This window comes from Herpailurus yagouaroundi, unplaced genomic scaffold, assembly GCF_014898765.1.
Source record: "Herpailurus yagouaroundi ecotype Mexico unplaced genomic scaffold, PumYag 100, whole genome shotgun sequence".
NCBI classification, from domain to species: domain Eukaryota; kingdom Metazoa; phylum Chordata; class Mammalia; order Carnivora; family Felidae; genus Herpailurus; species Herpailurus yagouaroundi.
The window spans coordinates 14440618-14466510 of NW_024412391.1; the positions used below are offsets into that span (position 1 = coordinate 14440618).

Genomic DNA, 25893 nt, shown 5'->3' on the forward strand with positions numbered 1-25893 from the left:
AACCGTGTCGTCCTGAGCAGCCGGCCCGGCAGAAAGGCAAGCTAAGGAGGAAAAGGCACCCATGGTTTGGGGACGTATGTAGCAATGGTCCTGAGAGTTGTAATTTGGCAGGATGAGGGAAGGGATGTTGTGTCTTTAACATCAGGTCCCTAAAGGGAGTATATTTGTTAAACATTATAATTACCCTTCAGCTGCTGAACTCCATGGCAAATGAGAACTCCATAGCAATTGAGAACGATATAGCAATTGAAGCCACACCGAGGCCCATTACTGTTCTCAAATGATACTTTCATTTAGATAAGGCAGATAATTATACATCTTGATTAGGTCACTGCTCCCAAGGGGATACAGCGGTTTGTTATTTTTTTTCCAGGAGTGCCCCCCTCCCTGTAAATAATGCCATAGAGCTGCAGCCAATCTTCCAACTCTCTTTCCTCTTTTCTCTCCAGATCTAGATAATGAGATCAAGAGACACAGACACAGATGTATATACATACATATGTATACGCAGGCATGGCTCCTTTTTTCTCTCTGGTCTTAGTCCTTAGGGACACTGAGATGCATGAGTCTGTGGCCAGGATGGAAGAAGTCAGAAATAATCATAATAATAGTCATAATATCATCTTAGGTGTATATATTATCCTTTATTTTACGAAATGTATTTGCATGCATTATTTCTTTTGATCACTGCTGCAATCAAAGCAGACAGAATGGGTATTAGAAGCCTTGATCTTTTTTCTTCAGACCTAGGAGGGAGCTGGACTCAACAACAACAACAACAACAACAACAACAACAACAACAACAATAACAACCTTCTGAGTGCCCTCCAGTCCCAAGTTTGAGTCTATTTGTGTTACTGTTTTATAAATGAGAGGACAGAGATTGGAGAGGCCCAGTGGCTTTCTCAGGGCCACTGGCGGGTTAAGATGTTGAGCTGGGTCTAGAGCCCAGACCTTCTGATTCTGATGTTTCTTCCTTTCTCTGATTCTAAACCCTTCAGTAGATTCTTACTGCATTCACAGTAAAACCAAGAGCCCTTTGTGTGACCAGCAAGATCCTGGCTACTCCAGGCCATGCCTTGTTCGACCCCTCCTCCCCTTCTCTCTTCAAGCCTCAGCTCACCTGCTCTGTCCCAGAGCGATGCCACCCAGGTGTGCCGACGAGAGCATGCCCACCCGAACTCATTCGAAGTCGTGGTTCCTTTCAGCTTGACATCACAGAATTTACACAATTGTAATTATTTGTAAAAGTAAAAAAGAGGGGCCCCTGAGTGGCTCGGTCAGTTAAGTGGTTCGGCATCCAACTTCAGCTCAGCTTGTGATCTCACGGTTTGTGAGTTCGAGCCCCATGTTAGGATCTCCACTGTCAGCACGGAGCCTGCTTCAGATCCTCTGTCCCCTCTCTGAACCCCCAACTCGCTCTCGCTCTCTCTCTCTCTCAAATAAACATAAAAATTTTTAATTAAAAAAGTAAATATTAAAAAAAGAAGGAAAGTATGTTTTCATCCCTTTATCTCTAGCACCTACCAGAGCTCCAGTCATATAGTAAGCATCAAGTCCATAGTTGTTGAATGAATGCATGTGTTAAGAAATTAGCTGTGAATAAATAATGGTCTGGATGCTCTGAAATCAGCACACCTGAAGATCCTGTAAGGCTAATTGCTTCCAGAGAATTTAATAAAACAAAACCATTCCCTTGCTTAGTTTTGTTCTCCACCAACTCTCCCCCAAATTATTTGGCCAATTGCTACTATATTTAGAGACCCCGCTGCTGTCTCCTTGTATGGGAAAGACGTATTCTTCCCAGAGCGTGCAGGCTGGGGCTTCAGGGCCACTTGTTAATATAAAGGGCATCCCTGTGAGATAATTGAGCTCGAATCCTCCCTGGTTTTCTTTTTTTTTTTTTTTCAACGTTTATTTATTTTTGGGACAGAGAGAGACAGAGCATGAACGGGCGAGGGGCAGAGAGAGAGGGAGACACAGAATCGGAAACAGGCTCCAGGCTCTGAGCCATCAGCCCAGAGCCCGACGCGGGGCTCGAACTCACGGACCGCGAGATCGTGACCTGGCTGAAGTCGGACGCTTAACCGACTGCGCCACCCAGGCGCCCCTCCCTGGTTTTCAAATGAGAAACCTGAGTGGCAGATACTCTCTACAGATGACAAACATCTGGGTTAAATTGGAAATGGGGGAAAAAAAGGATTCCTAGATTTCAAAATATCTGGATAATTAAATAAACCTCTCAATCCCCTTCCAGATGGCTGATGCCACATAGATGCAGAAAGACTTTGTTTTGGAATCTAAAACACAAGTTCGTGGTGGCAATGGGATTTGAATCTTGGTCATAAATCGTCATCACCCCTGAGGTAGCTGTCCTTCCCTCTCTATGGAGTACCCTGTGTCCAGCAACCTCCTGCTCTCTGGTGTGGGTTTCTCCATAATTCCTTTCCCTGACTCTGGCCTAAGAAAAGCCTGTACTTAACTCCGCCCGGCGCTCAGCCGAGCACTGTTATTTATTTATTAGAGTTGCCTGCAGAGTTCCAAGACCACCAGGCCTACGCGCAAATCTATAAAAACACACAATGCAATTTCCAAACACTGCAGTAAACTCCCCCTGAAGAGTCTGCTGTCATCGAGGATCCCAGACTGAGAAGGTTTGTGCAAAGGCAAAGAGAAGGCCGGCTGTCTACGAATTGAATGCTCAGGGAGATGTGAAGCCCTTAATTCTTTCTTGGGAAACATTCTGGACCCCCCCCCCCCACGTGCCTGAGATGAGATGAAATGTCAGAAGCTCTGGCTGATCCCCCTACATGCCTGAGATGAAATGTTGAAGGATTCCTGGCAACCTGGGTGGAGAGACAATACAGTAGAGGGCACGTAGTTTGGAGTCTCAGTATCTTAAGACTCCAAACTGGACGTGGACTCGGGACCAGGCTGCTGCACAACTCCAAGGGGGCGTCATTTCCAAAGAAGGCATGAATTGTGTCCTCAAGAGTTATTTGACACAGTGGCTCTGGGGTTACTCCCATTGGACTGGGACCCTGGGTAAGAGCCACTTTGCTTGAGTCATATACGCCTGACCACCAGGGGAAGGTGAAAACAGCCCTTTGTGAAGGGGATTACAAAGGTGAGAAGGGGGGCGAAGAAGAGAGGGAGGACAGGGGACAGGCAGGACACAGAACCCTGCACTCAGTACACCGTGACAGGTCACAGGCACACCGACAGCATTCTTGGCTGGGCAGATCTGGCTCATAAGCAGCCTCCTCTGTTGACCCGTGTGTCTTCTGCAGAGATCATCATTCCCTGGAGCTGCATTAAACACAGGCTAGGGAGTTCTGTTTTTAGATGGAGGTGTCTCTGGAAAAAAGTAAATTTTGAGGCTTCTAGGTGACCAAAATCCCTTCCCTACCATCCCTGTCCATGTAGACAGTGCATCTCCTGTAAGCAAGGATGATGCCTATTGGGTGAGCGCCCTTGGAAACAGGTGGATTCACAAACTCTCCTCAATAATCTTCCCCCATGTTCCTGTCTTCTTTATTCTCTAATGTGAATCCCTCGTGGAGCACTTTTGACTCTCTAACATGTGTTAGATTAAAAAAAGAAAAGAAAAGAAAAGAAAAGGCTGGCCACCAACATTCCTATGAGAGCCCCACATAGAGATAAGCAGTTCTAATTCAGTCCTGCCCCTGATGTTTTGTTTGGTTTAGAGCTTTGAAAAGTTCTCTTTGACCTTTAAAAATCCTCATTGCTTGCCTCTGGACTTCTTAGGACTTGCTGAGGATATAGAACCAATATTTCCTGGGCCAGAATAATTATCCAGTCTTTGCTCCTGGGTGATCACTTCCATAATGCTCTCGCCCGGGTCTTACTTCCGTAATGGTCTCGGGCAGCAGTGGACTTAGATCTGTCTTTGCAAAGCAGCCAAAACAGCTATGGGTGATAAAGAAAAGAACGGGGCTACTCCCTTGCAAGGGTTTGCCCTTATGTGGTTTTCTTGGTTCAGAGTAGGAATGAGAATATGAGACTATTTAAAATATGAACCTTCTACTTTTGTTTTTTAAAAACAGCATTGACCGAACGCAGGAAGTTCATCTTTAATATCACTGTTTATAAGCTGCTCAGCAATGTTTACCATGGTTATAATTGGCATCATTAAGCTTAGGTGACATTGTTAATGCTGCTGATTAAATTGCTATAAACCCCACTTCACGATTTATACCAACAGCCGAGTCTGAGCTCCCAGCGTTCACACTTGAGTACTGGGAGAGGGAAACAAGCCCACTGGGGGGCACAGTTGGGAAGGAAAATGGAACACCTATCCATCAGGTAGAACTTCTCAGAAGCTCCACCTCAAAATATCTTCACCCACTATTAGTAAAGTGTGTTCCCTTTGTAAAGTGATTCTTTGCAGCATTGGACTTCTTGATTCTGTTTGTGCATGTCAATAAGGGACATCAAATATCTCCCTTCTTGCTCTCCTATCTCTGGATCTCTCCCTGCTCCTCCCTTCAAACCCTGCATCCATCATCTGCTGCCATGCTGGGGTCTTTGTCTGTACCCCAGTCTACCTCTCTACTACTCTACCACTTAAGATGAGTACCCCCTCCTTTTAAAATTTGATTTTGTTTTTTTATTGTGGTAAAAAAACACATAACATGAAATCTACCCTATTAACAAATTTATAAGCGTGCAGTACAATGTTAGTAACTAGAAGCACAACGTTGCACAGCAGATCCCTAGAGCATTTTCATCTTGCATGACTGGAACCTCAATACAGCAGCCACCCTCCCCCCAACTTTCCTCCTGCTCCTGGCCCCTGGTGAGCACCCTTCTACTTCCTGCTTCTGCTTTACATATCTCATATAAGAAGAATCATACAGTCTCCGTCCTATGGCTGGTTTATTTTGCCTAGCATAATGTCCTCAGGGTTAACCCATGTTAAAGCATATGACAGGATTTCCTTCTTTTTAATATTCCATATTATGTAAATCCCACCTTTTCTTTTTTTGCCGATATTGAAGTATTTTTATTGAGTTATAATTGGCATACAACATTATATTGTCTTCAGGTTTACAAAATAATGGTTCGTGGGGGGCCTGGGTGGCTCAGTAGGTTAAGCGGCTTGTCTCCATTTCGGCTCAGGCCATGATCTTGTCATTCATGAGTTCAAGCCCTGTGTCGGGTTCCACATTGACAGTGCAGAGCCTGCTTGAGATTCTCTCTCTCTCCTTCTCTCTCTGTCCCTCCCCTGCTCATTCCCTCTCTCAAAATAAATAAATAAACTTAAAAAAATGATAATGGCTCAAATTTGTATATATTGTGAAATAATAACCATGATAGGTCTGGTTATCTTTCATCACCAAATATAGTTACAGCATTTTTTCCCCTTGTGATGAGATCTTTGAAGATTTACTCTATTAGCAAGTTTCCAATATACAATGAATGTTATTTAGTTGCCATGTTGTACCTTACCATCCCCATGACTTTTTTATTTTCAACTGGAAGTTTGTACCGGTTGTCTCTCTTCACCCATTCTACACCTGACTCTCTTCTCTGTATCTATGAGCGTGTTTTTGTTTAGATTTCACGCGAGTGAGATTGTACAATATTTGTCTTTCTCTGACTTCTTTCACTTAGCATAATGCCCTCGCCATGCACCCGTGTATGTAATATACACACACACAAGTCTTTTGCCTCCTTGGCTAAGTTTATTCCTAAGTATTTTATTCTTTTTGATGTTATTATAAGTGGGATTGTTTTCTTATCTGTTTTCCAGATAGATTGCTGCTCATGTATAGAAATGCAACTGAATTTTTTATGTTGATTTGTTGTTGATTCTGCAACTTTGCTAAATTCATTTATTAGTTCTAACCCTTTTGGGGGAGTCTTCAGGGGTTTTCTACGTAAGAAATCATGTCATCCGCAAATAGAGATAGTTTTACTTCTTCCTTTCTAATTTGAATGCCTTTATTTCTTTTTCTTGCTGAGTTGCTCTAGCTGGGACTTCTAGTACTGTGTTGAATAGAAGTGGTGAGAGTAGGTATCCTTGCTTCGTTCTTGATCTTAGAAGAAAAGCTTTCCGTTTTTTCCGTATGACATGAGCGGTGGCTTTGTCATATATCAGCCTTTGTTATGTTGAGATAGTTTCCTTCTATTCCTTGTGTGTTGAGTGTTTTTATCATGACAGGGCATTGAATTGTGCCAAATGCTCTTTCTGCATCTTTTGAGATGATTATGGGATTCTTAACCTTCATTCCGCTAATGTGATATATCGCGGTGATACCACACTTGTATCCCAAGGACTAAATCCCACTGGGTCATGGTGTGTGATCTTTTTAATGTGCCGTTGAATTCAGCTTGCTAGTATTTTCTTGAGGATTTTTGCATCTTTACTCATCCAAAGATATTGGTCTCTAGTTTTCTTATAATGTCTTTGCCTGGCGTTGGCATCAGAGTAATGCTGGCTTCAAAAAAAGAGTTTGGAAGTGTTCCCTCCTCTTCGATAGTTTGGAAGAATTTGAGAAGGGTTGACATTAAGTCTTCTTTAAATGTTTGGTAGAATTCTCTGGTGAAGCCATCTGTTCCTGGGCTTTTCTTTATTGGGAGGTTTTTGATGACTGATTCAATCTCCACACTAGTTCTAGGTCTTTTCAGATTTTCTGTCTTCATGATTGAGTCATAGTAGGTTCTATGTTTCTAGCAATTTATCTTTATCTTCTAGGTGATCCAATTTGTTGATGTACAGTCATTCCTGGTAGTCTCTTATGATCCTATGTATTTCTGTGACATCAGTTGTAATGTCTCCTCTTTCATTTTTTATTTTATTTAGTTGAGGTTATTTTCTTAGTCAGGCTAAGGGTTTGCCAATTTTGTTGATCTTTTCAAAAAAGTATTTCTTAGTTTCATTGATTTTTGTTCTATTCTTTATTTTGTTTATTTCTGTTCTAATTTTTATTATTTCCTACCTTCTGCTAACTTTGGGCTTGGTTCTAGTTTTTTGGGGGGTGTAAATTTAGGTGTTTATTTGAAAGCTTACCCCCTCCTTCAGACACTTTTTTCTCTTGGCCTCAGGGGGTCTCTCTCTCTCTCTCCCCTTCCTCTCTCTCACTTTCCCCTCCTCCTCTCCCTTTTTCTCTCCTTTCCTCTCTCTCCCCCTCCCTCTCCTCCTCCTTCCCTTTCGCTCTATCTGGTTTTGCCTTCTTAGACCTGTCTGCTAGAGTGCCAGGCTCCTTGTCCTTGGATCTCTTCTTTTCTCTAACTCACTACCTAGCAGGCCTCATTTACTTCCCTGTCTACAAACACCACGTAGACATTGGTGGCTCCCCAGATCACGTCTCCGGCCTCAAATCTTTTCCTTGAATTCCACGCTGACACCCATATGCTTGCTCAGCATCTCTGCTTGGGAGTCCAGTAAACGTTTCAGACTTAACATGCCTAACGTCACACCCTTGATTTCTCTGTAAAACCTGACCCTCCTTCCAGTCTCCTCCAGCTAAATTAAGAGCAACCCCATCGCCTAGACCTGTGGCAATAACCTCCTCACTGGTTTCCTTGCTTCTTTCCCTTCCCCACCCCAAAGTCTATTCTCAGTACGGCACCTGGTGGAGACCCACCAGTGGGGTCATGTTGCTCCAGTGTTCAGCATCTTCCGGTGGCTTCCCAACCCGCTTTGTGGAAAACCCAGGGTTCTTCCAGTGGCTCTGGAGGTCCTTCCCCCGGTGACTTCCTGCTCTCTCCAAGCTCACCTGCCACCATGTTCCCCCCTGGCCCGTAGTCTCCAGCTTGGCCTCCTGGCTGTTTCTTCAGCACACTTCAGACTCCCACAGAGTCCCTGCATCTTTGGTTGCCTGTTCTAGGGACTCTCTCTCCCCCATGTCTGCCTAACCAGCTCCCTTCCTCTCTGGAAGTCCCAAAGCCATTTCATCAGAGAAGCCTTCTCTAGCCCCACTTTATTAAGCAACCACACTGTATCTCCAGCGCTGTCTATCCCTCTTTCCTGGGTTTCTTCTCCTTCACAGCACTTACGAACACCTGACACAGGAGTTATTTATCTGCCTGTTTGTGATTGTTTGTCTCCCCAACCTCAACCAGGACATAAACTACATGAAAACAAAGATGTTCTCTTATTCGTTGCTGTATCTCTTGTACCTAGAACGGTGCCAGGCACCTAGTTAGTGCCAGGTAGATGCTAATTGAATGAAGGAAGGAAGGAAGAAAAGAGTCTGCCAAGCACTTGATGGTCTCATTTATCTGAATGTTATATGGAAATGGAGACGATTGGGTGCATTTCTTGCTCATAGCCAGTAATGAAATCTGACGTCAGCTGTCTTGGGGATTTATCAGTTAGGATGTTTCAGTTGCAACTAACAGAGACTGACTCGGGTTATCTTAATCAAAAGGAGAATTTATGGGGAAGGATATCAGGGCCTCCCAGAATGGATGAGTAGCTTGAGGAACAGGTTCGGACGAAGTACAGGAATCAGGGCACTCGGGCATCTGGAAGTGTGACGGGCATCTTTTAGCAGGAACAGTCTGCAGGATGTGCTGTCCCCACTGTGACTCACCACAGCCATCCTGAACAATTTCTAACCATTCTTCCATGTGTGTCATTGCTGGAGATCCAAAGTCTTAGAAGCAAGACTTCATTGACAAACCCAGGGCTCTTATGGCCAGAGGCAGGAAGAGGGAGCATCCAGCCCTTTCTGCCTCCAAAGTGAGCGCACTGGGTCCTGCCTGCCACCAAGACTTCCCTTTAATGGTGGGGGGGGGGTGGTACTCCAAAGGAGGGGATGCTTGGGTCCTGGACTACCCCCACAGTAAGTCCAGTAGAGGAAGGCATGCATTTGCCTGATCTTTTGCAATCATTTTGTTTCAAAGCCACTCAGAGAAGCACCCTAGAAAGGCGCCAGTGCTGACAAGGAACTCAGGCGCCTTCTCCACGCTTTCCTGGGGCTGTCAGCAAGTTGCCTCCCGGGAGGCCTTTGTGGAGCTTCAGACCACTTCTCTGGTTCTCTGCATTTGCCGCATCTGTACGTGCTGGTTGCTAAGCAGAGGGAGGAGCTAGATCGTCTTCCCTTTTGAAGGCAAAGAATCCCTCTCCAAGAGCTTTCCTTGCCCAGACTAATTAGAGCCATCTGCAGAGAAGGGGTGCATTAGGGACACACACATATGTATACAAACAAACACACCCACGGAGCCATGCACTAAGCAGCCTGCCCCTGCGTCCGTAACCTACACATGTTAGTGCTAAACAATGCTGACAATGTATTCTGATAAAAGTTATTTTTATTAAAGACTCTAGCCTACCACCTTCCACCATCTGAATATCCTATTCCTCGATGGGAAAAGCAAAGCTGTAATGGTAGAGCAGCAAAAATGTGAACATAAAGCACTTCAACTCCAGATAACTGAGCCCTAGAAAGATCTTAGACCCCAGTGGGTTTCAAATAAAACTTGTCCTGCCTTAATTATGAAGTCCATGAGTCCACGATGATACAATACATGTTTGTGGATTTGCGCTCATTCCTGATTTAAACCCCTTGCTATGCATGTATTCAGCACATGCACATGCGTGCACACACACACACACACACACGCACACACATTCTGCCAGTGCCCCCAGCTTGCAGGCGTGCACAGTTCTGGCTGTAATGATTCAGATGCCATTAATCCAATCCCAGCAGGACAGTTGCTCCTTTGATGTTCCCTTGGGGGAACATTCCAGGAGGTCCCCCTCTTACTGATGTGGATCTCTCTGGGGGTCAGTGAGCAATGAGGACATGTGTTGGGGGTAGGGAAGAGAAAACCCCCGGGGCTCAGGCTCCATGAGGGAGACAGATCTGACATGAAAAGAGCACAGACACCAAGGAGGTGCAAAGCGCCCAAGAAGCACAGCAGTCTTGGTGAATGCCTGAGTAAGAGGGCCTTCCCTGCAGAGAACAGAGCAGCAGGTACCCACCCGCAAGGCCAACCAAGATACTCTCTGTCCTTCTGCCTCAGTTTCTCCCCTTGATTAATGGGGGGGGGGGGGAGGCGCTGCAGAACACATGCTTTCTCTGCCTCTGAGATAGAGCCAAGTCATTCATATACTTATTGGCTCAAGTAAGACAGGTGGAGGAAGCTACAAATTGCAGAGCTGAGATCATGCTTGTCTATTTGTCTTTGTTCTTTAATGAGGTTTCTCCTCAGTTTCAGGACATTCAATATCCCAAATACACTGCACTTGCCAAACAGATATTTTAAGGTGCGACAATATGTATTGAGGGGGAAAACTTCCTAGTGAATATAAAAAAAAAAAGATTCCGTTTGTAAATATCAGATCGACAAGTGACTTTCCCAATATCTATCCGTTACATGGAACTAAGTGCACACACCTGTAATTAAGTAATAATGATAAGATTATAGCAATTGGCATCACACTGATGCTAAGTTTATACTATACAATTAGCCCTTAAACGTGAGTTAATAAGGGCATAAACACATATTTAAGAGTGGATCTAAGAACAACTTAGAAAGTAATCACAAAAAGTATTCTGGGATGGAGCCATAAAATCTAGGCCAATAAATCTCTGCCAACCAACCAGACATTCTGTTATTTGATAAAACTAATAATGCAAAACTTATTGCTATAGCAGAAACGTCATAAAAATGTAGTAAAAATAAACAAGCACATGGCTCTGGCAGAAGAGCTAAAAACAAGTGTGGAAATTGAAGACATCAAAGGAAAGCCAAGAAGCATCTTGGCAAGTGGGAGCAGGCGATGTTCACATATATTAGTGGAAAATCTTAAGGAATTTGGGATTTTTTTTCATGTTTGAGCAATATTTTGGGAAGTGGTATTTCATACATACTTGTCTGTGTACCAAGATATTTCTCTTCCCAACGTTATTTTGTAATGTACTTGACTGGTGAGGTCTGTTACTGTTATGATGCCTTTTGGTAGAAATACTTGAAATTTTTCAAGCAAAGGAGAGGCACTAATGTTCTTAAGACATACACTCAGGGTTACCTGCATTGTCTCCATTCTCAAATCAACCCTGGAAGTGGAAGGAAGGGGTGTTGCCATTTTACAAAGGAGTTACAAGGAAGTTGATCACATGGCCCAATGGTAGGCAGGGGTCTGTCTGACTCCAGAAGCCATAGGCTTGGCCACGGGACTAGCTGCTTCATACTCCTAGTCCTCGGCAGAGATTGCAAAGGATAAAAGAAGGAGGTTCCTGTACAGCACCATTCTGGGTGTTCAGAGCCCAGTGTCTGCTCAGTGAACATTCGTGAATGCTCATCTCCCCATTCCGTGTGTGAACTCCTTTCCACCTTTCTTCCACCTCAGACTCAACCACCTGCCCCTGGGGTGCAGACAAGGACTGACCGGAGGGAGTTATTTCCCAAAGTCTAGCAGTTGTGTTTGGGGCAGGCGATGGGAGGAGATTTGAAGGCCAAGGCCAACAAATCCCCCTCTTCATCAGCTCCCTGTGAAAAAACCCATCTTCCACTGTGGCTCAGCCTTTACATCCACAGCTGCCTGGAACCAGAATAGGTGAAGCTGCCTGTCTCTCTCACTCTCTGTCTGGGACTCTACTCCTGCATCAGACAGATGTCTGCTGCCCAGCCTTGGGGGTGCCCACAGCTCTGAGAATGGGAGAGTCAGTGATGGGTGCTCATATTTGTGGGAGGGGCCTGCTGGGCCTCTGGGCAGTTTATCAAAGGAGGAAGGGAGAGAGGAGGAAGAGGAGGAGGACAGCTGTGTTTTGGATCTGAATGGGTCACGGGCCCCGTTTGGCTCTCGGAGGGCCGCCAGCAGGGGAAGCGGGAAAGCCGTGAGGAGAACGCCAAGTCTCCCCTGCAGGGGCCTATGCAGCTGAGAGCAGCCTCCTCACCCTCAAATCCAATTAAAGGCCAGTACTATGTCAGTGGAAATGTACGCCAATCCTAATACAGTCTAATAAGCCTTAAAATAGCACTCTGTAAGTGGAAAGCCCTGTGGTTTAATTTGATTCACGGCCTAATAACAGGCTTAATAAGAGGGAATTGGCCCCCTTTTATTTTCCAACTGGTCTCGGCATGCTCTTTTCTTCCCTTCTTTTTTTGCCTCCTCTTTCTCTGGAGCTCTGATGAGTGACAGAACGACGAAGGAGTGAAAGGCAGATGGACACTCCTTTCTTTTCAGAACTTCAGAAAAGCCCATGGCTCCTGCCGCTTGAGGGAAGGTGGTTCTGGCCGGCACTCTACGTCCTTGGTCCTGTGCTTGCCTCACTTCATGCCTGGACAGCCCTGGCTGTTTGCGTTGCTGCCTTCCATTGGCAATGGGGCAGATGGACGTGGGGCTCCTCCAGACACATCCTACGCACCTGCCTTCTTCCTGGGCCCAGGGTCCTCCCTCCCAGGACAGTGGAGCCAATGGCCATTCTCACATCCACTGCCGGCGGTGATGGGATGGCCAACTATGGGCAAGTCTTAAGAACACAGTCCAGAAATTGATCCAAGGACCTGTTTTATGGAACCTTGGTCCAATTCTCAAGAGAATAAAGGATTCCCAAACATTTATTAAGCAGAGTTCAGGGATGTAGTATGGTGTTTCTTTTTTAAACAGGTTTAATGAGCTATAATTCACATTTTACACAATTCACCCATGTAAAGAATACATTTCAATGGCTTTTAGCATAATTACGGAGATGTGCAACCATCACGGCAGTCGACTTTGCAACATTTTCATTACTCCATAAAGAAACGCCTAACCTTAACCATCACCCTCCCCGGTCCCCATGCCTCCCATCCCTAGAAAATCACCAGTGTGCCTTCCATCTCTATAGATTCTCCTGTTCCAGGTATTTCATAAAAACAGAATCATACATTACGTGGTCCCTTGTGATTGGCTTCTTTCATTCAACATAGTGTTTTCAAGGTTCAGACATGTGGTAGTATGTGTCCACACTTCATTCTTTTTTATGGCTGAGTAGTATTCCTTTATATGATTATGGCACATTTCATTTATCCAGCCCTCATGTGATGGTCTTTTGGGATATTTTCACTTTTTGGCTATTATGAATAATGCTGCTTTCAACATTTGTGTACAAGTTTTTACATCAACATATGTTTTCATTTCTCTTGGATATATAGCTAGCCCTGAAATCTGGGGATGATACCCTCAATCTATATTGACATTCCCACTGGCAACGTGTGAGAATTGCATTTTTCCCAGCTCCTCACCAACACTTGTTATTGTCTGTCTTTCTTCATAGCCATCCTGGCAAACGTGGAGTGATATCTCAGTGTGGTCTTGATTCACATTTGTCTGGATGGATTTAATACAGTCTTGGTCTGAACGGGTCTGTGAGCTAATCAGCAGTGAGTGACCACTGCAGATCTGAGCTATGGTGATTATGAACCGGATAACCTTGAACAGGTGACTTACTCTTTCTGAACCTCAGCTTCCACCTCTATGATTTGAGGCTGAGATACCTCCTCAGGCTGCGAAGAAGGAGAGGATCTAGGGGGAGCAGCCAGCTTGCAGGGGGTAGGCGCACAACACAGGCTCCTTCCCTTCCCCCACTGCCAATACTTCAACCTCTACTTTGATGCTGGTGCAGTGGGAATGATAGTTATATGTGCTCCACCGATCTTACAACAAGGCTGGGAGAAAGACTGTAACTTTAAAAAGAAAAGGAGGATGATGATGGATTGGGATGAGTTGGGACAAAGAAAAAAGGCGTTTGCCACTACAAAGAAATTGGAGTTTTTTGGTTTTGTGGGGGTTTTTTTTAATTTTTTTTCAACATTTATTTATTTTTGGGACAGAGAGAGACAGAGCATGAACGGGTGTGGGTTTTTTTTTTTTTAACAAGGAGATGCAGAGGGTTAGGGGTGACATAATAACCATCGTCAGTATAAGAGGGGTTATTAAGTGGAGGAGGGTGACCAGCTGTTCCCCATCTCCACGAAGGACATCAGAAGGCAGAATGCATTTACGCTGTGGGAAGCAGCCTGTAGCCTAGTTATTAGGAAGAGCTCCTTCGCGGTCAGGGTCGTGAAGCGTTGGAATGGGAATTTATCAAATTTCCTGTCCCTGAAGGTCCTTCCCAAGTATGATGAACTGCATCCGGGAGCATGAATGAGATGCCCTGAGGGGATTCCTTCCATCACAAAAGTGCTACAGTTCCTGCCAGTGCCCGCCCTTGGCGCGTGCCCCGTGTAAGACCCCTCTCTGCCCACGAGGGAGTGGTGACCTCTCTCCCCCTCCCCCATTTGGGCTGGACCTGGTCGCTCTCCCTGCTCTCCCGAAATGGTGCGGGGGAGTTGTACAATCTCTATTTTAGTAGTGAGTGATGTGCTTTCTATACATAGCCCTGGCTCAGAACTTCTTTGGCAGCTCCCGGGTTGAAAGGTGCCGTGAAGAGAGAGGGAGAAAAAGAACTAAATAACCCTTTTATTTTGGGGGGAAAAAAAAGTCTTTCAAGAAAAGCTCAAATGTTTGGTCCTTTAATAGAAGGCTCACCGCGGCCATTGTCGTCCTTGGCAGATCTCTCGGGGCTGGAAACCTGGCTAGCTACCCCTGTTTTACAGATGAGCAGACCGGAGTGTGTATTGGGGAAAGCATCACAGGGGGAGTGTCTCAGCCATGGAATGCCGTTCCTGTGAGGATTCCTGTCCTGATCCGTCTGTGGTGGGCGCTGTGGGAGGTTCCCCACCAGTCATTCATTTCACTTTCCTCCCATAGCACGGTGACCAGAAATGTAAGGAGGGTGGCCTCTACCCCCAAGACTGCAGGTGGGTCCCCTAGACCTGAGCTAACCAGGGGAATCCTATCTGCCTTGTCTGGCAGGGTTTGATGCAAATAATCCTAAACGAGAAGTGCCCAGAATTTCCCTGGCCCCAGGGTCTGGGGTCTCCCTAACCTGCTTTACCCCACCCTTACCCTTATCTGGGGGGTTGTGCTTTCTTGCCCCTTGCCTTGGTTGCAGTGTGCCTAGCTATTGATCCCTACAGCCCTGGGAGCCACCAGGAAGGGCCTGGGTAGCCAGAACCCCTGGGGCCATCCGCCTGCCTCTGCGAGCAACCCTCCAGCTTACCTCGGCACACACTGGAAATATGCAGGACTTTGCTGTGTGTGTCATGATGGGGAAATATTTGGGAAACACCGAAGCAGAAGAGAACAGGTTTGGAAAGAGAAGGATAGATGGGCAGTCTCCCATCTACTTGCTCACATGCTGGGATGTGTCTGCTGTGTCCTCAGGCTGGACTGCCCTCAAGGCTGTAGGAGAATTGCTAGCGACAGCACTGGCCTACGTGGGTAATGTTATTACCCCGTATTAGCGATTAGGGAACTGAGGCAAAGAGGTTGTGTGGGCGAGATTATACAGTTAGCAAGTGGTAGGGCCAGAACCCAAGCAATCTGGCCCGTCCACCTCCGTCTTTCCAGCTGACTAGTGGGCAGGTGGAGGAGGGGGGCAGGTGTGCGTCTGACACCTCCTACCCCATAAATCGCCCCTCCAGCACCAACCTCAGGAAAAACTGCGAGGCAAATGAAATTGGTCCCTTCTTCCCTTGTAGGGTTCTCCCATGTCTGTCCCAGAAGAGCTGTGTCTGGGGAGGTACCCAAATCATGGTGTCCAACCGTCCCCTCTCCATGCTTCCTTGCAGGGGAAATCTGGCTAAAATGAACATGCCAGGAGCACTGAAGTGCCTCTGAAAAGCAAAGGCTGCCTGGACAGGCTGTGAAAGGGGGAGAAGGAGAAAGTGAAGCCACCTGAAGAAACAAGGAGAGCCCTGGGCCAAGGGTTAGAAGCCTGGGATGAGGTCCAGGCTCTGCCTCTATCTGTGTGATCCTCATTGACTGCCTTCCCTTCATCCCCCAGACCTCAGGTGTGGTTTTCAGACTCTTCTAGGAGCACACAAGTGCCTGTCCTCCTGGGCAGCCGGCTCAGCACTGGACTCTCAGCCTGCCTCTCCTTCTGTGACCGCCCCATCTCCTCCTGCTTGGCCATCTTGGACAACTCTTTCTGTGGGCACCAAAATCTCTTCACTGAGCTGGCATTGATTTTGTCATTTCCCAGTCCGTTTCTCAATTTGTTTCTTCCCCTTCCCTTACCCCACTCAGACACTCATCGACAAACACACACATGCACATACAAACAGGCTCATCTTAGGAGAATCCAAACTCCCCAACAGCTACTCCCTCCGTCTGTCCGTGTCTTATTTAGTTTCCAGGTGATGAAACTGGCCTTGGGCCTGGGTGGTTGTCATGGAGATGCATCCCAGCTTCCCACCCCACACTGGCCCTTGAGCTCTTCCCAGCAACCTTTCTGGGCTAGAAAAGAAAGATCTGACCTTGCCCTCTATTTCTCCTTTGTGGGAAGGGGCTTCAGCTGTGAGGGCCCGGATGCTGCCTGTCCCGGGTCATGCCACCGGGGAGGGGCAAAGGGCAGGTGAAAAATCCGAAAGCTTTCTATTGGCCTTGTTTGTATTAGCTAATTGTCCCAAGTGACAACCAGAAAAAAAGAAAACGTGGTAACGTCCATGATATTTCTATTTTATCATCTTTGCCAAGGTCATCAGAGGAATGTAGTTTATTTCTCTCTGACCCTTCACTTAATGTCATCTTCTTGCTGCTGAGCAAATCTCACCACCTACTGATAGCACCATCAAAAATACCTCACCTTTTCATTCAAGGCTCTGAATAATAGACAGCTCATCAATAGTATCTATCTGAGCCTTTGCAAAGGCACGTCCTTCAGGAGCTTAGACTGGTCTGAGTTTCTAGGAAAGTATGTGTGTGTGTGTGTGTGTGTGTGTGTGTGTGTGTGTGTGTGTGTGATTTATCCAGAATTAATCTCTAAGTATCTCAGAGGACTTTGGCCAGTGCTCTCCATAATCCTGACCATTTTCAGTAGGAGAGCAGCATCTGCTCCCACTGTGGTGGGCAGACAGAGGGAAGCTGAAGCACAACGTATAAATGAAGAATGGCATGTCCTTTCATGGAGTCCAACAGGTTGAAATCTAGTGGCCGCAAGGGGAAAACAAAGGTTTCCTGATTGTTCTGTGGTCTTTCCATCATGTTAGGAAAATAGGCCTACCACAAAAATTGTAGCCACAGGACTTACTTTTACAGAGAGAGGGGTGGAATTAGCCCTGGAGGGGGAATCTGGTAACCTGGGTCTTAGTCCTGCCTCCTCCATTATTGAGTTGGTCAAGTCACATAATATTTCTAAACTGGGGGGATTTTTAAAAATTTTTTTCCTTAAAAGTTGAGTTAAAATACCCACCTTCCTCCCTCTAGGTGATCCAAAGTTGTGAAGATACTTTGAACCTTTCAAGGCATGCTAGAAATGCTAAGTTTAATTAAAGCTATGAGATATCTCATTTGGTGCTTACAACCCGCCTGTGAGGTTTGCATTATTTTGCAAGGCTCAGAGAGATCAAACATCTTACCCGAAGTCACCCAGGTAGCGAGCGGCAGTGTCTGGATCAGGATCCGCTGACTTCAACTTGAAAGCTTTTCATCTGCCCACAGCTGTCTGTCTGTCTAAACCAGCGCAGAGACTCGGATCCAGAGAGAGGGTCATTTCAAGGTCATCCCAACAAACAGCCTGCTGTACCAGCTCTGGAATGATATGCAGCTCCAGTGACCAGGAATTATAGGAGCCTTATGGCTCGTGCAGCAGATGGGGAAAGAGGAGAAAGGGATAGAGTGGGGAGTGGAGGAAAAGTGGAGGAAAGAGGAAGCCATGTGAATTCCCATGCTGGCCTGGAAGACGGGAGGGTAATGTGCCACGCTGACGTCTTTGAGCCAAGAGAACATGTGTGTCTTTATCTCTGTCCGTACAATTTATGATCCAGCTGGGCCCTTCCGCGAGGCACTGCCAGGAGAGTTACTCTTGGGGCCAAACACTGGAGCCCCTGGGGCCCTGCCAGGAGCGTACTGTAGTCATGGTTATTGGAAGGAAGCTCCCGGAAGGGGTGGGCTAGTAGCGCCCAGATTTAGAGGGCACCACTCTGTGGAGTTCCCAGAGCAGTTGACTGGCTTGGAGTCATGTTAGAACCACGGATTGTATCATTTCCTTCCCTGTGAGTTGTGACAGATGCTCTTGTTGACCCATCCATTCATTCATTCAACAGAGATTCATGGCAAGCTACATGGTTATTATCATTGTAGTTGAGATATGACATGTCTTTCTGTAGGAGAGCTCAATATACAGGGTACTTCTGAGTTTTTCTGCCCTCAAGAGGTAGGCAAGAGACAAATGTTAATGTGACAAGCACCCATGGATGTACAAATTATTATAGTTCACCATTATCCAAATGGCTCTTTGGAGTTGTTCATTTACTGAGATTAATGATGATCTTGTGGAGTGTCGGGTTAGTGGAATAGGTAACCAATGCTGTATATTTATATGTGTTCTGAGAACTCGAATATTAGAGTAACCAGGCCTAATGTGCTGTGAATCTGGACTTTAATGCCTGTGTCTTGTAGATTATTAAACACTCTGCCCATCAATGAATTTCCTACTTTCATACCTACAGCCTTCCCGAAAGCAATTATTTTGAAGATCTAAGATCTAGCCAAATATATGTGTGCATTCATCCATTTGTTCACTTTACCAACATTTGTCAGTGGTCAGTACCTATTCTGTTGAGGAAATATTTATTATGTACAAATTTCCAATGAGAAAGCTGAGATAAGATGCTTCCGAGGACACACTGGATCCACGATGATCCTCATTTCTCTTATTAGAGGAGATTTTCTCCTTGCTATGGCATGCATTGCTGTGGCTTTAGTTACAGGATCCCTGCGTGCCTTGGAGATATTATTAGCCCCTTGTTCCACTGAAAAGTGAGTTCCTCTCAGCTCTCTCCATCCTTGACACATAATTAAATTGTAATACAGACAGTGACATGACAGTACTTTGAGGGCAGAGGTAGAAATATAAGATGTTTTGATGAACAGCTGTTGGGAATCTGCATCAAACCAGTCACATAGGTAATGAAACAACATAAAGGAGAGCAAAGGAAGGAGGAAGCTGAAGAATAACACAGAGAGAAGGGGTGAGGGTGTGGACACCAGCCCTGATTTGCAGGGGTGAGCACGCTATTCTGAGTGCAGAAAGTAGGCAAGGCTCATGGTCCATGCTCTACAGGAGTTGAGGCTCTAAGTGATCCTTTGTTGCACTAGTCTCCCCTCCCCACAGAGAGGCTCGGTATTCTGAGTGTTTTGTCTTGTGGGATGGGAAGATTCATACTTCAACAGTAGTATTATCAACAGTCCTTTATCATATCATGGCACACACAGGAAATGATCATCTCTGGGGGGCACACTGTGTCTTAGACACTGTTGGGATGCGCTCATTCAGGTGACTTGTCTCATGTGTACAAGAGCAGGTGATTTCGAGGAGGCCATCTATTCCCCTTCCTCCAGGCAGGAACTGCACTTATGTCATCCTGGTAAGGCACAGTAGTCAAGTTGACAGTGGGTGTTACGGGAGCTATGGGCGGGAGCGAGGGAGGGTGATAGCTGTGGATCCAGACTAAGTACTTCTTATCAGAGAGGTGGTACCTGCCTGTGCACTTAACCTATTCACTGCTCCCAGGCAAGCCTCAGTTTCCCACTTGCTCTCTTACCAGTGTTTCTCTAAGCCAAGGACTCTGGAAGGATGACCCTTCCCTCTCAAAGGGTGAAAGTTTCAGAAGGACTTTAGGCTCCCTGAAAGAGCAGTGCAATAATGATTATGAAATGGTCCATTCAAAAGGGACTTTCCAGACAGAAAGAAGGGTGGTTGTCAGGGGGGTGGGGCCAGAGAGGACTGGGAGGCTCATATTTCATGGACGCGGAATTTCAGTTCTACAAGACAGATGGCTCTGTGGATGGACAGTGGCGATGGGTATAGAACAATGCCGACATATTTAACACTGTTGAACTATGCACTTAAAAAATGGTTAAGATGGTATGTGTTACATTATGTAGGTTTTACAATTAATTTTTTTAAAAGGACTTTCCATCAAAAGCATATACCCTATCTACTCTTTGTCATTTCGAAGTAGCTTCCTTTCTTTTTATAGTATTTCTAACCTTAAAAAAAATCTTACTCTGTCAGTTGATCCTTAACACTATAACATTGAGTGCTGTTTCTCTTACCCTTTTTCCCAAGAGACATCTGCCAGACCCGGTCACCCTCAGTCCTTACAAACCTCCTAGGGAGGCTCAGCCAGGGTACCTTCTCTTGAAACCAACATGCAAAAGTCAGAGATCGGGGCAGTGCCTGGGTGGTTCAGTCGGTTGAGCATCCGACTCTTGATTTCAACTTAGGTCATGATCTCATCGTTTGTGGGATTGAACCCTGGATTGGGCTCTGAGTCCGGCTCTGCTTGGGATTCTCTCTCTTCCTCTCTCTGCCCCTAACCCACTAGTATGTGCACACTCGCGTGCTCTCTCTCTCAAAAATAAATAAAAGCATTAAAAAAAAAGTCAGAGATCACCCCCACTCTGGCCTGTGAGGGGACCAGTGGGAAATGCTGGCCTCTCATCTGTACCCACAAACACACCTAAGTCAGTGAAGCAGGAGACAGGGCTCTTGCTTTGGGTTGTGCTTTTCAAGTTTTCTGTAGCATGATACCTTAAAGCCCAGCTTAACTTATAATAACAACAGCAACAATCACAGAAGCTTCTTATCTTATAGCTAAGATTAATCTGTCTGTAACTCATTATATTCACAGAACCCTTATTTGCCTAAATATATTACTATGGCTCCTGAATTCTATTGTTATGATCAGCATTGTTATTCATAGGTTTATCCAGTGTTACTATTTTTATCGAGTTGCCTTTTCCCCTCCTTTTCAGTAACGCCTTCAGAGTCCGTGTTTTACTTCCAATCATAAATTCCCCAACAGCAGGAATGATTTTCCCGATGTTACAGGGCAGAGGAAGAGGGAGCCACAGAGCAAGAGTAAACAGTCTCCTCGAGCTCTATCGATGCCACAGGAAAATCCCATGATGGATTGATCGTTCCAGTCCCATGCATTTACTGAGTATTCACTTTATGCCACTTGCGATGCTGGTCCTTAGGCCGCTCAGATCCAAAAAGATCAAAAATGGGGCGGTGGAGTCACCCAGACCTGGGTTTGAATCCCATTTAGATGAGGTACTCTACTTCGTCCATAGCTTGTGTGAATGTGGCACAGCTGCCTTCTGTTATCTGTTTCCCTCATTGCATAACAAGAGCACCCGCTTGCAGACAGAATGCATGTAGCCATATACACTTCTATTACCTGGCATGTGGTGAATACTCAGTAAACATGAACTATCGTTCTGTCTTCCTTGAGGCACTCATGACCTACAAAAAGAACCTAACCCTGAAATACTCACAACTGTGCTGTGAAGGAATGGGGTAAGGGCCACAGGAGGATGAACCAAAGGGTCGGATGGGCCCAGAGGAGACGGGGAGGCTGGGGCCCAGAGCGGCCTTGCATGCAGAAGGAGAAACCTCGACCCAGGCCCAGAACTGAGCAGGTGTGAGGGTGCCGATGAAGGAGAATCAGGTCTGGCTGAAGTGCAGTCCACACAGCGTGGGGCCTGGGCATGAAGCTAGACGTGTTGATGAGACCATTGGGAAGGGCTTCAATGCCAAGGGATTTAGATTTTCCTGTATTTTAATACCTCTAAGACACACATTTTCCCACACATCTCAACATCTCCAAACTGAACGTATCTTATCATCAATGTGTTGTCCTAGTTAATTGCCATCATTTTTTTCCTTTTCTTTTCTTTTTTTTTAGTAGTACACAAAATTACAGTGTACTTTGCAATTAGTACCTCAGATTAGATGAAATATGGTGTGTTAAAGGCCACAGGACCCAAGGTCTGATTGGAGCAAGTTTCATGTGCTATCGTTTCCTTTCCATCCCGGTAACTTGTTCAGTGCCCCGTTGTGCTCACCTATAATTCAGTGCTGGTACAGGATGCAGTCCTCCCAGCTCTTAGCAGTGGTCGCCTCGGTGCAGCAGCCCTGGCCGGGGTCGAGTCTCCACCCGATGTGAACTCTGAGCCACATGCGGAAAATAGCAAGTGCAGGCAAAGAGACAAAACGACCAAGAAAAGGCACGGTATGTTCCGAAGACAATTTACGAACACCACTCAGAAACCTGCTCTCTTGTCCTCCACACACACTCACCCACGTGCCCCTTGAAATGTCCTACGACCTCCTCCCAGACTGCTTCTCGCCGCCGCCTGCACACCACTGCCAGTGGGGTCCGCAGGATGAGTTAAGAGCCCAGGCAGAAAACTGGACTCCAGGGGTGATGCTAGAGAAGAGATCTTTTGCTGTTTTCAATTTCTTGGTTCTTTCGTATGCTTCCCCATCTCTTTTGTTCCCCCGTTCTTTATGCCTCTCTTTTCTGCTTCTCTGCACTGAGTAGAGCTGTTCTTGGGGCACAGTAAATCCATGGCTCACCTGTTGTGGGCACAGGGGCAGGGGCAGGGGCAGCAGGCAGACACTGGAGAAGAACTGGGAGGTCCTACCAACTGATGCTGAACTAGCGGAGGCTTATCTACATCTGGTCCACACAGAAGCACCACCCCCTCTTTGGGGGGGGGGGCTGATTGCCTAGCAACAGTTCCCTCCGCTCTTTGCTCTTTACCCTCCTTCTTCTAGACATCAGGCATCATTCCTTCTCCTTGCTTCCCATCAGACCAGCCTATGAAACTCATTTTTATCCAGCTTTAACTTGAGTAAATAATTGAGAAGTGTTTGATGTGATATTCCTTAGACACTCAGCCTTTAAGTTCAACGAGGCCACTGAGGGCTGTGCATGGAATCCACCGAGTCCTGAAACTTAGCTGTGCCACAGACTCACTGTGGGACTGGTCAAAAGCAAAGGTTGTGGACAAGACCTAGAGAGTGCAGAAAGCCACTTGGGATCGGTCAGGTCCAGAATCCCACTGTCACCCTTTCCCTGTTATAGCCAGGCAGGGAAGCTGAGTGAGTGTCTAGTCCAGATCTGTATTATCTGTTGTATATAATGTGTATGTTCATTACGGGATCTTTAGTGAAAAACAAGTCTTCATTATTAGGTTCAGTGTCTCTGCTAGGTTCTTTCAGTTAAGAATCATTGGAAGATCTGGGACACCTCGATGGCTCCGTCAGTTAGGCGTCTGACTCTTGATTTCAGCTCAGGTCATGATTCATGGTTCGTGAATTAAAGTCCTGCGTCAGGCTCTGCGCTGATAATCCCTCTCTCTCTCAAAAATAAACTCAAAACAATCATTGGAAGTTCTTTTCAGAGCTTTCAAAGGAACTTTCAGTGAGAACCTAGTCTTCCACAGTCTCATCACAATAAATCCTGAATGCAACGTGGTATATAATTCAGCATTTAGACCGAGTGTGGGGGCCTTTTGAGTATTCTCTCCTAACCTAAAATGATGGAAAACTCAGGTCTAATCAGTTTCAATTTCTGTATCCCAGGAGACAGAGAAAAGTTATATTTTTAAAGTTTATTTATTTATACATGAGCAATACATTCCTAATTGCTACTTTTCATGAAGTGGACTGCTTTTTCCTTTTTTTTATCAGTGGCTTGCATAGGGTAAACACACAATAAATGTGTGTGAATGGAAGGAATCTCTTGTCCCATGACTTTATTAAAACACTTCTGATGGGATAAAATATGGAAAATTGATATGTGGGGTACATGATCAAAACCTGAGATTAAGTTGGGGGATTATGTCGTTAGATAAGTTTCATATATGTTTTACCGGAGTTGTGTGGGTGGGAACAAGTCACATTATCTGGTCAGAGTTTTCACTTTCAACATGAGGGGTGGGTTGCAGATCTCTGACTTGTTGACCAGCTCTAATGTTCATGATTCAGGTGTCGATCACTTCCTTTCACTGGTTTCTTTCCCAGTTTGTCTTCTGGTCTGTAGAATGACACGGGTGCCACTTTCCCTATAGCTACTAGCTGAATAATTTCCTGAACCAGAGTGAAGTCCATGTGAGATCCTTCTCCTCCCTGGGATTCTTGACATTCCGGGAGAACCTGTGTCTCATCACAGAAGGATCTGTGGGCTTCCATTTCTTCTCATCAGCCATCACATCCCCTGACAGGTGCCTGGCATAGAAAACAGAGATGGGGGTGGGGGTGACTGTGTCATCTTGCTATCAGTGATGTGAGCCATCCTTCCTCCTCCATTTGGCACAGGGGCAGCCGAGTACCCAAATGTCTCTGTAGGATGCTGCTAGGGCCCAGAAATTTATCTTCTTGGGGAAGAAAAGGACTATTTTCTTGTCCAGAGGACAGGAGCTAAATGCCAGATGAAGGAAGTGGGCGGTTGGGGTCATCAGTTTCCAGTTATTTTTTGAGAGCGGATCCTGTGTCTTGTGTTCAGTACTGAGTCCCCAGAGCCAGACCACCCCCATGCCCCAATATTTACAATGTGGTCACTAAGTAATTATTTGTTGAACGCTGAGTGTTATAAAAACATTCCACGGCTAGACTCCAAAGATATCTAGCTGTCTATAGAACATCCTCCTGTTATTTGGAGGGTGAGGATGTTAATCACTGTGTAAATATCTGGGTAATTACTGCACTAGCCGCATTTTTAAGACAATTTGTCCCCAACCTGGGGTGGAGCAACCCATTCTTCCCAGTTACGTTTCATCCAGACTTAATAGTTGGCTGGCTCTGACAACTTCAGGGGTATTCTTTTTTGTGGGCTCTGTTCTCCATAAAAGCAAGGCTAGCATTTGCTGGTGGATTTCAAAACATTCAGGGGTCACAGAGTTTGGGGGTGGGGGGCTCTGATGCGCTAGAGTGACCCTGAGGGATTTGAGTTTGTAAGATTCCTGTGCTGGTGGCAAAGGCCAGCTCTCCTTACTCCAAGCCCAGTGCTCCTCCTTCACAAGGCATCCAGAGCCAACCATCCCACAGTCCTTGCAGAAACTCGAAGTGGTAGGAACTTGACCTCACCACAGTCTGCAGCTGGAAATCTGCGAAGAGGAGACAAAGTCTTAGTGACTTTCAGAGAGGAGCTCACCATCTGAGAGGTGAATGAATAAATACATTTCTACAGTGTAAGCGTAATGAGTGTGACGAGCAGCTGTTTTCTCTGACCGCAAGAGGAAATGGACTTAAATCGCTCCAGGAAGGACTTATGGCAGACAGTCAGGGGAACTTCCTGGCTCTGCGATCTCTGCAAAGACAGACCTGTCAGCTACTGACTCACTCACTGCCGAGGGTGGTTTTCTGTTCTTGCACACCCGTGTTCTTCCAAAGTGCAAAGGAAGCCCCTTTCGCGAACAGGGCTGCCTGGAAGTATGTTAACAAGCAGAGCCTCATTCCCCCTCGGGCTCGTGGGTCTCAGGTTGTGAACTGGGGCGGGCTGCATCATTCTGCGTCCAGCTAAGCCAGCTGAAGCCACTGGAACTACCTTGGCGGAGTCTTCTTAGCAAGAAGTCAGGAAGACAGTGTTCCAGCCTTTCAGCCTTATTCCTCACAAATGGTCTGAACTCACTACTACTGGGGTGCAGTTGACCACACATTTCCATGGTGATATTTATGCGAAAAGGGAATTAAGCACATTCTCTCCATATGACCGCCCATTTACACACGTGTGTTGTGCAAGTGTGAATATGTGCATTGCAGGGATATGTGCATGGGTCCAGCTGTGTGTTTTTGCACAAGCACCTGAGTATTTGTGTATGTAATTGTATGGGCTTCTATAGCCAGGGCACGTGTGTGGACACGGGAAATGTGTATGTGTATATGTGTGTGCAAACGTGCACATGTGACCCTAGTCTGTTTTTATTTTCACGTCACCCATAGCTTCTTATATGTACAGGTATCTGCAGCACATTTGCAGATGTCCGTGCTATTTTTTGCTCATTTATTCTCCCAGCCTTTATGGGGGAGA

The 25893-nt window shown here is 45.9% G+C and overlaps 1 protein-coding gene across 1 annotated transcript in view; it reads left to right on the forward strand.

The window, feature by feature from the left end:
- The window catches only part of PLXNA4 (plexin A4), a 440680-nt gene that overhangs the window by 209988 nt on the left and 204799 nt on the right, over nt 1-25893 (forward strand). The gene's annotated exons all lie outside the window — the stretch shown is intronic.